This window comes from Meleagris gallopavo, chromosome 8 (genome assembly GCF_000146605.3).
Source record: "Meleagris gallopavo isolate NT-WF06-2002-E0010 breed Aviagen turkey brand Nicholas breeding stock chromosome 8, Turkey_5.1, whole genome shotgun sequence".
Taxonomy (NCBI): domain Eukaryota; kingdom Metazoa; phylum Chordata; class Aves; order Galliformes; family Phasianidae; genus Meleagris; species Meleagris gallopavo.
In genome coordinates, this window is record NC_015018.2 from 6,639,732 (window position 1) to 6,651,531 (window position 11,800).

General features: G+C 38.3%; 1 long non-coding RNA gene across 1 annotated transcript; it reads right to left on the reverse strand.

The window, feature by feature from the left end:
- Positions 1-547: 547 nt before the first annotated feature.
- LOC104911896 lies at positions 548-8,077 on the reverse strand. The gene is made up of 3 exons (XR_004160463.1): positions 8,001-8,077; positions 6,126-6,309; positions 548-702 (listed from the first exon to the last, which is right to left on the reverse strand). It is a non-coding gene; the product is annotated as an uncharacterized LOC104911896 (long non-coding RNA).
- Positions 8,078-11,800: the final 3,723 nt, after the last annotated feature.

Sequence of the window (11,800 nt, forward strand, 5' to 3'; positions counted from 1 at the left end):
TTTTGCTTATCTATGGAGGCTTGGGAATGGAATTTTGACTACATGTATGAGCCAGATGTGAGTTACTTCATGTTCTGCTGAGTTGCCTCCGGTCGAAAGTTGCCTAACACCTAAACTGAATGTCTCTCCCCTTTAAGGGGCTACTTTTACAGTATTGAAACAAGAGGAACGTAAACTATATGTAAATGTACACCCATACCAAAATCAGGTATGTTGCTTCACATTTCTATTTCTCAGTGAGAAAACAGCTCTGAGAAAGTGAGGCAAGTCAGCAATGGGAAAAAACAGAAAAAAAAAAAAAAGAGTTGAGATATTTTTGAAACTTGGCACAGAGGAACAGCAATTTCTGAAGCAAGGATGTTCATGCTGCTTGTAATATAGGGGATTTAAAAGTGGATGAAATTTGCATTTTTATCTTCATCCCTTTCATTTTCTCCAAATAGTTCTTGGCATATAAACACTGAATACAACTGCCAATGGGAGACAGGAGTCTGAATATCTTATACAGCAGGCAGCAAATGAATTAGCCTTTCCTACAGTTAATTAGAAGTGAAATGCATTCTCTTATCCCAAAGCTTACCTTGGCTGAAATCTCACAACAGCTTCCTGGCATCTAAAATCCACGTTCCATGCACAGTCATTAGCTGAGGATCCTGCCTTCCCTTGCCGCTCTGAGAGTCCTGGCAATGAACTCTCCAGCTCCTGAAGGAAACAACAACAATATTCTACGTCCTGTCAGTGCTGATCAAATGTAGCTGAATATTTTTTTTAAGAAAGAAAGAGGTCCATGAAACTGGATTCTGATTTGTAGATCATTGTTATTTTTTGTAATCTGGAAACAATTGGAAAACACAAAAAGGCTTTAAATAAAGCAGCATCTTCATTCTCAGAAAAACACTTCTTGTAGCCAAAGCAGACAAGAAGCCATTGTAAGCCATTTGTTGTGTATTAGATAACAGATGTCAGAATATGAGTAAGAGGTTACACACAGCAGTCAATATTTTTTGTTTAAATATACATTTGCATTTAAATTGAAATTACTTACTCTTAGTGAAAGTCTGAGAAAAGAAGTCACATCAGTTACCTTGCCATACGGAAAATAAAGAAGTCCAACAAACTGAGACCGTAACTAGGAATTAGAAAGATATGCCTTTTACTTCAAATAGCCAAATACCAATTATATGAGTATGACAAGTTATTCAGCATGTCTTAATTCCCTTACCTTTAAAATGGGTTATAATATCTCCCTTGCATTGACAACAGGTAAGTTAATGAAGTTATTTGAAAAATTAAATCAGATTTGGTTTTTTTTCTTCTTCTTTATTAGATTTTATCAGTCAATATTTTATTCTAATTGTTTCCAAACTGAAATACAGAGTGCTTTGCAAAAGAAAAGCATTCACTTCCTCTGTTAAAACATTTCTGATTTTGCTTCATTTTCAAAGCTTAGTTAGAAGCTTGAAGGTCTGAACATGGGGTAGAACCACTTGCATGGAAACTTGGAATGATGGGGTCATTCTACATCTCCAAAAAACATTACTGCTTTTTTTTTTTTTTTACTATTATTATTATTTCTGTAGTCTGTTCCATCTTTGAATATTATGAATGAAGTTTGCTTAGAGATACACTACTTAAATAAAAGTAAATCACACTTTTTAAAAACTGTAATTTTTATTAAAAGTTTTATAATTTAAGGAGGTTGTCTAAGGGTTCTTCTCTCAGGAGAAATATTCGGAAACTGCCTCTCAAAATTTAAGTTGGAGGACTAAAGGAATTCATAAAAAGATCTTGTGAAAGTTAATTAAAAAAAAATCACTGGCCTTTTACTTCCTCTTTGTGATTATATTCTAACTATACTATTACAATTTATTTTAGTCAAAGTCCTCTTTTAAAGTACCAGGATATTTATTGAATTACAGAACATTAGTTTCTCCTACTTGGCCTATGAGATCTATAAAAATAGCATTGAAATCTATTTCCAGGAAGAGGCAGCTGTCACCATCACACTGTAAGGTACTTGAGAGGGCAGCAGTCATGTGCTACCTCTAAGATACAACATGTGTGTCCAGTCACAGGTTATGTCCATACTGCATTTACAGAGGCATAAATATTCATGTTTAGATCTGCTTGGACTCAAAAGTTGACCATAACAGCTATTAGTACCCATAAAAGTAGAACTGTGAGTACTATGGAAGCTTATCTTAATAACCTTTTTAACGTTAGGCTATTTAAGTTAATCTGTCAAAGAAATTCAGTCCAGTTAAGGTGCAAAACCAAAACTGCATTCAAGTGGTAAATTTGCTTCAGCAAAATACATTTCATATACTCATATATTGAGAGCGCTGTCTCAGACAGGCCAGCTGGGCTGAAGCCATTGTGATGAGGTTCATCAAGACCAAATGCCAGGTTCTGCACTTTGGCCACAACAATCCCAGGCAGCGCTACAGGCTTGGGGCAGAGTTGCTGGAAGACTGCATAGAGGAAATGGACCTGGGGGTATTGATTGATGCTCGGCTGAACATGAGCCAGCAGTGTGCCCAGGTGGTCAAGAAGGCCAACAGCATCAAGGCTTGTATCAGAAATAGTGCAGCCTGCAGAAGAAGGGAAGTGATCATGACTCTGTACTCAGCTCTGGTGAGGCTGCACCTCAAGTACTGTGTTCAGTTTTGGGCCCCTCACTGCTAGAAAGATATTGAGGCCCTGGAGTGGGTTCAAAGAAGGGCAACAGAACTGGTGAGGGGTCTAGAGAACAGACCTTATGAGTAACAGCTGAGGGAGCTGGGATTGTTCAATTGGAGAAGAGGAGGCTCAGGGGAGACCTTATTGCTCTCTATAACTACCTGAAGGGAGGTTGTAGTGAGCTAGGGGTCGGCCTCTTCTCTCGTGTAACTGGTGATAGGATGAGAGGGAATGGCCTCAAATTGTGCCTAGGAAGATTCAGACTAGACATTAGGAAATACTGCTTTTCTGAAAGAGTGGTCAGGCAGTGGAATGGGCTGCCCAGGGAAGTGGTGGAGTCACCAACCCTGGAGGTGTTCAAGAACATTTGGATTTTGTGTTGAGGGACATGGTTTAGTGAGAACTGTTGGTGATGGTTGGACTGGATTATCTTGTAAGTCTATTCCAACCTTGGTGACTCTATGATTCTATGATCATTGCGCACCAAAGGTGAGTGGTAGGAGAAAGCATTAGGAAAGAGTACTTTCCATTCCGTGCCATTTGTCCTCACAATTAATCCCTGAAAGCTGTTCTGAATATATGCTTCTTCATATCTTGAAATGCAAAAAAAAAAAAAAACTTATTTAATTTGATATTCTATAGATCAGTGCTGCAGAACTGATAAAAAAGAAAAGTTCTTGAAAACAACAGTATTCCAAGTAGCTGGAATATGAAGACAGAACCACGTTCCAGCAGCCTGCTTCTGTTTCAGTACTTTGAAAAGTTTACAAACCCCTCCACACCCAGCTCTAGCCTCCAAAAAAATAATTGCATACAGTATCCAAGGAACAGCTTTTCTTTAATGTTTTTGTATCAGTTGATATTTGGTCAGCTGAAGTCATCTGGTATTGAACTTTTATTAGATTTTGTCCTGGTAATCATCACAGCAAATTCAATAACCCTTTATTCAACAAGATCTAGGCTACGTGTACACAGTATTACACTTGTGTCATAAAAAACAGGCACAAACATTACACTTCAGCACACCGTGGGTCTTGTGAAGCCCCAGATCCCCATGCTGGATCATCTTGCTCTACTTGAGCACAGATGCCTGTTCCTGCTGGGTGTCCTTTCTACAGTGGAAATCACCTGGATTCTCTCCAGTAGAAACACACATCAACTTGTTTTCCATTCAAGCAGATTTAAATCCTTTCCATACATGCAGCAAACTTATTTACCAGACGTCTCTTCTGATTTTAAGAAGACTATTTTCTAAAACTACAGCTAATAGCAGCACATAGTTGTGAGTAGAAAACATTCTTGGCTTATCAGGGCAAGATCTTTTAAAAAGATACTGTCACTGAAATATTGCCACATTCTGGTTTTGATGTCACAGAACACTTCTGCTAGGGAAGCGAGGAGTCCATTGAAAAAGTGCTCTGTATCAATAAACCCAGAAAAATGAGGATGAACAGTTTAGTCACCATTCACAGAGCATCATACTTTCTTTTACAACACATTTTGTAACATTATTGTTTGTCAGCTTTATATCAGCTTTTTGTATGCACATTATCCCACAGAAGGCTTGGAGGCAAAGTGTTTTCACAAAAGGAAAGTATATACAGTTGAACAGTCTTTGAAAGCATCAATCTGTTCCATTTTTCCAGGTAACAACCACATACATAAAAGCAAGAGCTGAAATAGCTGAAATCACTTTCAGCTTCAAAATGGAGAGAGGCAGATGTGACCGACTAAAATTAAGGGCTGCAATAGGATTTTGATAGTCACAATAAAACAAGGATCTCAGCGAGAAACTCCACACAGAAAACAAACACTTTCCAGAGCACTTCTGCAAGCGGAGACTTGTTCTTCACAGGCATGTTAAACATCTTGTTTTTCCAAATTTAAGCCCTAGAAAATTATTTGCCTGACACTGTATTTTATTCCCAAGACTGCAAATGTGAGTTGCACTGGTATTTGATGACAGACTAAATATATGAAGAATATATGAAAAAAAAGTTTCCCATGAAAGACTTTAGGACACATAAAATACTACGGAGCAGCAAATCTCTTCTGTGTTAGCTGTCACTGAGTGAGGGATCTAGGCATGGCATACTTAGGAAGGGGGCAGACAGGAGACTCAGAGGTAGCTGAAAGAGCAAGAGATGATCTATGAGTCAGATGTTGCCCTTTCTTATGACTTCCTCACAACTCTTTGTCTCCATTTGCCCTTCATAGGGCAAAATTTCCAATCATTTATCTGCCAATAAGCACGTATATCTCATCTACCTGCATCCTACATAATATTTTCTAGTAATACAATACATCCACAAAATTTAAAAAAAAATATGCAGAAGTTAGTACTTCATTACTTATCTCGGGGATAAACTCCAGAAAAAGCACGCAAGAAGATTAGGGAAAGAGTTGACATCAATACTCTGAATATTCTGCGGTAATGTCACTAGGATGTTACTGGCTTTTGATTTTGTTTCAGGATCCAAAAAGACGTTCCTCATCTTGAATGAAAGGCATGCCATCCTAAACAATGAATTCTCATTCTAAATTAGAAAAAAAAAAAAAGAAGGACCATAATCACTCTTGGTCTGTGAAGTGTTCAAAGCACTTCAAAAAGCTCTCTGCAGATTTCCATCCACAAACAAGAAGAGACAAAAAAGAGCTAAATACAGCTAACATAAAAGAAGAGATGAACTACAGACATCTCACAAGCCTTGTCTCTGCTACAGGCTGCCAGTATGCCAAAGTTAACATCAGTGGTCCCCGTCGTGAGAATATTTTTGCTGAAGAGTGAAACCTGGAGGAGACCTCAATCCTTTACACTGCACATGAGACACAACTTGGGAAGAACCAGGAGGGAACAGAGGCACTACCAGGAAATGCTGCAGGGTGGTAAATCTCAAGTCAATGCAGCAATGTACATGAACCATCAGCTGCAGAGGCTTCTTCATTTATACCCTTTTTCTTCTTTTTTTTGTAGCTTTTAGAAAAATTACATTTCTCCTCCCCTCAGCTCATGCCAAAGAAACCCGTGGGCAGATCAGTTGTAGTAGACTCTGTAGTCTTTTGGAATTAAAGTATTATTTAAGCATGAGAAAAACAGAAAGTAAGACATATCAAAACTTCCCACAAGCAGACAAAATACTACTGTAAGAGATTCTCATTCAAATAAAACAGAAAGAATCTAATCAAGTAGTCACAGGTAATCTGAAGAGATTTGTACTTCTAGAGATATGCTCTCTACTCACTTCTGACAACACCTGCAACCTCTCTGCAATTCCCTGCCTCCAAAAATTGCCTATCATTACAGGAGTGTGCCACAGAACTCCAGGTCCCTGAAAACTGAAGTAGATTGCTGTAGAATCATAATCACATCACGGATTTCAGTTTTCATTTTCAGTTTGCATTTCAAAATGAGTGTTTGCTCAGATATTAGTAAATTCAGTCTTTACCTGACTTTCCTCATGGCCTTTTCCATTTTCTAACTTTGACACAGGCTTAGGCTTTCTTAGCTTTAAGTTGCCCATGTCAGGCTTCAAAGCCTGCTCCTTCTGCTGCTGAGTATCTTGCAAAGGCAGCCACCTTTCTTCTAAGATAGCTGTGTTGTCTGGATAATTTTCTTTGTTATCATCATCTCTGTAAGAGAATTAAAATGAAATCCATCAGACAGGACTTCAGACACCTGTCAAAACATTATGAAGAACAGCAACAAGAACTTAGCTACTCATGGTGGTTTAATTTTATGAGATTGTTATCTACACACCAAACAAACTCTGCATATGTTAGTAAAATGATTATAAGAGGCTACTGTTTATTGAAAATTCACAAGCTAAACTACCATTCATATTATTACTGTTCAGTTAGGGAGCCATTTGAATAAGACTAGTTTTGGGGGCACTCTTTGCCTTCAGTGCTACATTTCATACTCCTCAAATAAAACCTGAATGTAGCAGACCCATCCTTGTCCAATGCTTCACGCTGATTTATAATCCCATATAAATGATGGTATGTGGAGTAATTTCTCCCTACAGTCACACTTCCCTTATGACACTTTCTTTCTCATATTTTGAGGGCTTTTACAGAAAGCAAGGAAGGTTACACACAAAGTAGGATTTGAACAACAGAGGAGATATTTAGGTAGAAGGAATATTTAAAATGTGCTACCAGTTTGCAGAAAGGTCCCTCTGCATAACAGCACATCTGCTGGTTTAAATAGACATTGCTCATGGATACTCTGGAAATCACTGAACTTTGCCTATTCTACAGGGTGAAAACCTGCCCTGAAGAAGACCTTGCTGTCCTTATCTGCACCTAGCCAACCCAATCTTTGGCAGATTAATGTATTCCATGAAGAGCAACCCTGAAGCAGGATGCAAGACTGCCTGTGCAGCTGGCAGGATGAGCAGATGGGCACTGCTGCTTTGAAGTCCCCAGCTGCTGCTTAGTTTGTTGGGGGAATCTAGATGTTAGCTTTAGTTGGTCAAATAAAGGTTAACTGAGAAATTACCTCTTTCCTGGTGTGAAACTAACAAGGGATTCTAGGGGGTACTGAATTAAAATGCCTTTAGTTTGTTTTTTTGTTTTTTTGTTTTTTTTAAGAAATACTAACTTGCTAATACAACATTTTAACCTAAGGATTCTGAGCTGCCAAACTCGCTTTCCATCTGTGACCCAACAGCCTCCAGATGGATGCTTGCAGGGTGTTTACAGACTTTAAACCATTGCTGCCCACGCTTTCTGCAAGTGTCCTCCAAGGCAGTTGTTACAGGGTAGGTTGCTTTATATCCTATGGGCATTCCAACAATGTGAAGTGTTGCTAGTATTAAGGTATTGTCTGATTTAAAAAAAGTTATGTTGCATCATCTAGCAATTAACAGACAGGCATAGCCATGAGAGACTCATATGTCAAGAATACTTCAGTTAAATTAGTATGAAGGATTTTTTTTTTTCCCCCACAAGAACTCTTCAGTGTGTATATCCTTGCACAGTTACACAGCTCCACTTATTATTGCTTTGCATCGGGTGCTCTACAGAAGAATTCACTGTAATAGCATCAGAGCTGCACCTGAATGAAACTAATGTGATTTTAAGTTAAGAAACATAGAACATATTTATTTATATAAAAACATTTAATTCTTATACTGCTTATACATAATTATCTACAACAAAAATGCACTTCCCACAAGTAGTAATAGCTATAGCAGATAATACCTTAGAGTTTATGCATTCTCTTGATAATAAAGGTTTCTTTCTAATGATTTAAAAAATGCACTCTGGTGGTTTTACTTGTTGCCAGCGTATTTGAGACAAAATTTGCTGTAGAATACCTGGGGCTGGAACTGGCTGCGTGAGCTCCACAAACAGAATCTGAATCCTCATCACACCTTAGAAATGGATACAAAATAATTGCTGATAAATAATTTCTGCTACTTAAATTTAGCTTTCAACAATCATGACTGTGCAGCTCAAACTAAGCATAAACACATTTCATTTTCTCACACCTTGGCTGGTTTCTTTTAATGCCACAGCTTCTCCACTAATGTAAATCTCTAAGTCTAAATCTCAGAAGAAGAAAAAGATTTGAAATGTTAAGTGTACACAGTTTGACATACATTTTTCAGCCAGCTGAAAGTAACGATGAAAAGAATTCAGAAGTTACTGGGAAAATTACAAGAAAGTCTGAGTTCTAATTTCTTAAAATATACTTCATGTAACACAATAATAATTAGAGACAATTTCTCCCAGACTCACAAAAACATTAGCAACAGTAGAGCAGTCATTCCTTGTGCTCTGAACAGCAGGGAAAGGAATCCCCAAATAAATTACAAAATAATCATTAATCTTTAAAAGGGAACTGTCAGAATTTTTTAAAATGCATGAAGAATCATAATCAATTCCATCCCATTAGGTAAAAAACAGCACAATTGCCCTAGGACTGCATAATCAAACAGAGAATTTCTGGATAAATATGCAAAATACAGTGATGAGCAGTATACTGGGCACTAACTTTAAAGAATAAAACAACTGCAAAGCCAAAAACCAATTTTTCTTCAAATAAATATACATGTATTTGCACACACTCGCAACAAAGAAGTACATACCCTTCCCAGGTATTATTTCTGGGGAAAAGTTGGGGCCCTCTCCTCACCCTCCATTCATACTCACAGGGTGCAGGCACTAAGCAGCCCTGGATCACTGGAAGTCAGCTGGCAGAAGAATCTCTTCATTACAGGAGAAGCAGGCTGTACTTCCACTGACTTATTAAATTTTTAGAAGAACTGCCCAGCTTAGGACAGAGCATATTAAGTGATAATTTCATAGCTTTGCACTGCAATTTGATGGCAAGATTTTTAATATATTCTTCTTCCCCACCAGTCTTCTGCCAGTTTTTATCAAAAGCCTGACTGCTGCAGAAATTATTTAAAGGGACAATGAAGTGTTCACACTTCCTGAATAGATAAGCATTTGGATGAAAGCATTTGCTGCATGCAACTGGAATACATACCTACAGTTGCATGCTCCAACTAATCATATAATATTCCTGCAGTGGGTGCAGTTATCCCCTTCCCTCTGGAAGGATGGTGGGCAACTGAACTCAGCCAAGTTCATGTGTGCATATTTGTGTGAGTACTCCTTAACTTGGGCAAGTATGCCAAGGGGTCACCTGCTCTCAGCTGGCTGTAATAACAGTGAACTGGAGAAGCAGAAAGCCTAAGTAAGCATCTAGTACAGTCATAAATGAAGACAAGTTACAAACGCTCCAACTGAGCATGACAAAATGTGTTTGACTTACAAGATACCAGTAGATAGAAAAGATTAGCGCTAATGAGTCAGAGAAGACGGTGGCCATCATGCAATGAAAAAGATTGTGGGAAAGTTCAGAAGCACCAAATCTGAAAGGGTGAATAGAATTTTTTCTATCAGCAAGGATAAATATTAACTGACAAAACTCACTCACACAGGATACTGCTTAAGGCCAAGACCGTAGTAGGACTTTTAAAATGATGAATTTGTGATATAATGAAAATGGTCACCATGAAAGCACAGAGTGTTTTCACCTTGGTTTCATTAAGAAATGCAGCTTGTGTGTTCTTGACACCAGTTTGCGCATACACACACACGTTCACGCTCCTTTCCTCCTATTTCTAAACCTCACTGTGCAACTTCAGCTGTATTTAACAGCTAGAGGGATGTGCAAGAGTTTGATACGTTTTTTTAAAAGCTTGTGGCCATGAGGACTAGATGGAGTTGTCACCAACAGAAAAACCACAGCAGCATCTTACTCAATCCTGAAACATAAAGTGTACACCAGAACAGCTTGAAGGCATAAATCTACAGGGGCTGAAGCTTACAATGGGCGGGACACTGGCCACTGACGTAAAGAGTGGGGTCTCAATTTACACAGGCTTTGCTCTGTCTCCCTAGCAATGCCTCTGTACTCCAGACACGGTTTAGTGGGAATGTCTTTTTAATTTTTTTCCGTTTTCACCTTTCAATAGCAACCATTACAGCTGGAAAACTGCTTCCTTTAGCAAACTTGACCTTTAAGATGTTCGTGTAAACAATTTCTCCACCAGGCTGCATGCATGGCTTGCTGGGAACACAGCAGCCCCAGGCACTTGCCTGATCTGGAGATATGTTCCTGAATGTATTGTTTCACTGGTTTTATACCATCCAGCCTTACCATAAGCAAAGTCAAATAGGAATGTCTACCGCTGCATGGCAAGCTCTCTCTTTATTCTGCTAAATAGAAGAAATCTATTTCCAGATACAGTCACAGCACAAACAATGAGTGCTGAAGTCTGTAAGAATTGCATGTTCTCAGCAGTTCTCAAAAACAGGCTTTGGGGGCAGGCTTTAAACAGGATCTAGGGAAATCAGCTTTGGAAACCAAGTTGGATAGTGCTCTTTGAATGATGTTGTCTGTCTGCTTTGTTTTCTAAAAGCATGTTTCTACTTCTATGTTTGGTAAGATAAGATTATGAATTAAAGGCCCTGGAACAAAACCAACAACAGCTTAAATAAAGAGATTCAGCCTTCAGACAACAGCCCAGCTCTGCCACGCTGCTGCCTCTCTGCTCCACACAGCACTGCCTGCACCCCTCTCCCCTCCCTTTCCCCAGGGATGCCACACACTCAGCCTTTCTGCCCTCGTCTTAATGATCACACAAAGCTCCAATGAGCAAAACCATCACATTCATGTCCCAGAAAACCTCAAGGGTGAGGCAGGCAGCACCAGGCCATGCCAGGGGAATCTCTCTGGGAAACACAGATGGATGTCAGGGGACAGTGCGAAGGAAAGGAGACAAAAAGAAAAAGAAAAAAATATATACTACCTGAAATTTGGATATTCTTTTATGAATTTTACATATCACAGTTCATCACTTAAATGATAGGGACATGTGGAAACAATTCAAAATGATTTGATGATTTATTATCTCCTATTAAGTCTTCCCATATTTACCACAATCCCACAGAAAGAGCAAGTAATGTAAAATATCAAATAAAGCAAGACAAAGAATGTAGGAGATAAAAATTATTTAGACCTCCTCAGTAAATGTTTCTTACCCTTTCCTTTAGTGATTTTGACAATACTGAGTGATAGCTCAAACTAAATTACAGCTTGGCCTGCTTTTAGAATGCATCCCTGTGACACTTAAGCAAACAAATCACAGTCCAGCTAGGGTTTTTTAAATTATGGGCATTTTAGCAGTGTAAAACTCATCTAATATACAAACTGATCTACAAATCACTTCCTTCCTAAGGTACTGCTTGGTACATTACTGATAAAGAGTCTTCCTTAAAAGCTTTTGAAACAATCAAAAGCATGCAAAATAACACAGAGAATATCTAAATTGAAGTGTTTTAAACTGGAATTAAAACAAGATCATTTCATTTGTAATCCTCCCTAGAGACTTTGCCTTTGTAACTTTCTATTGTCCTCACCTTCTGTTGTCTCTTTATAACAACAACAAAATCAATACATATATTCTTATGATCACAATAAAGATGAAAACCTTTTCAATGATTTTATGGGAATAATTACAAAGGAATGATGTGTTTGGTGCCCGGTCTGTCTAAATGATGCTTTTGTGTTTGTTGTCTTTTTTTTTTTTTTATATTTTTT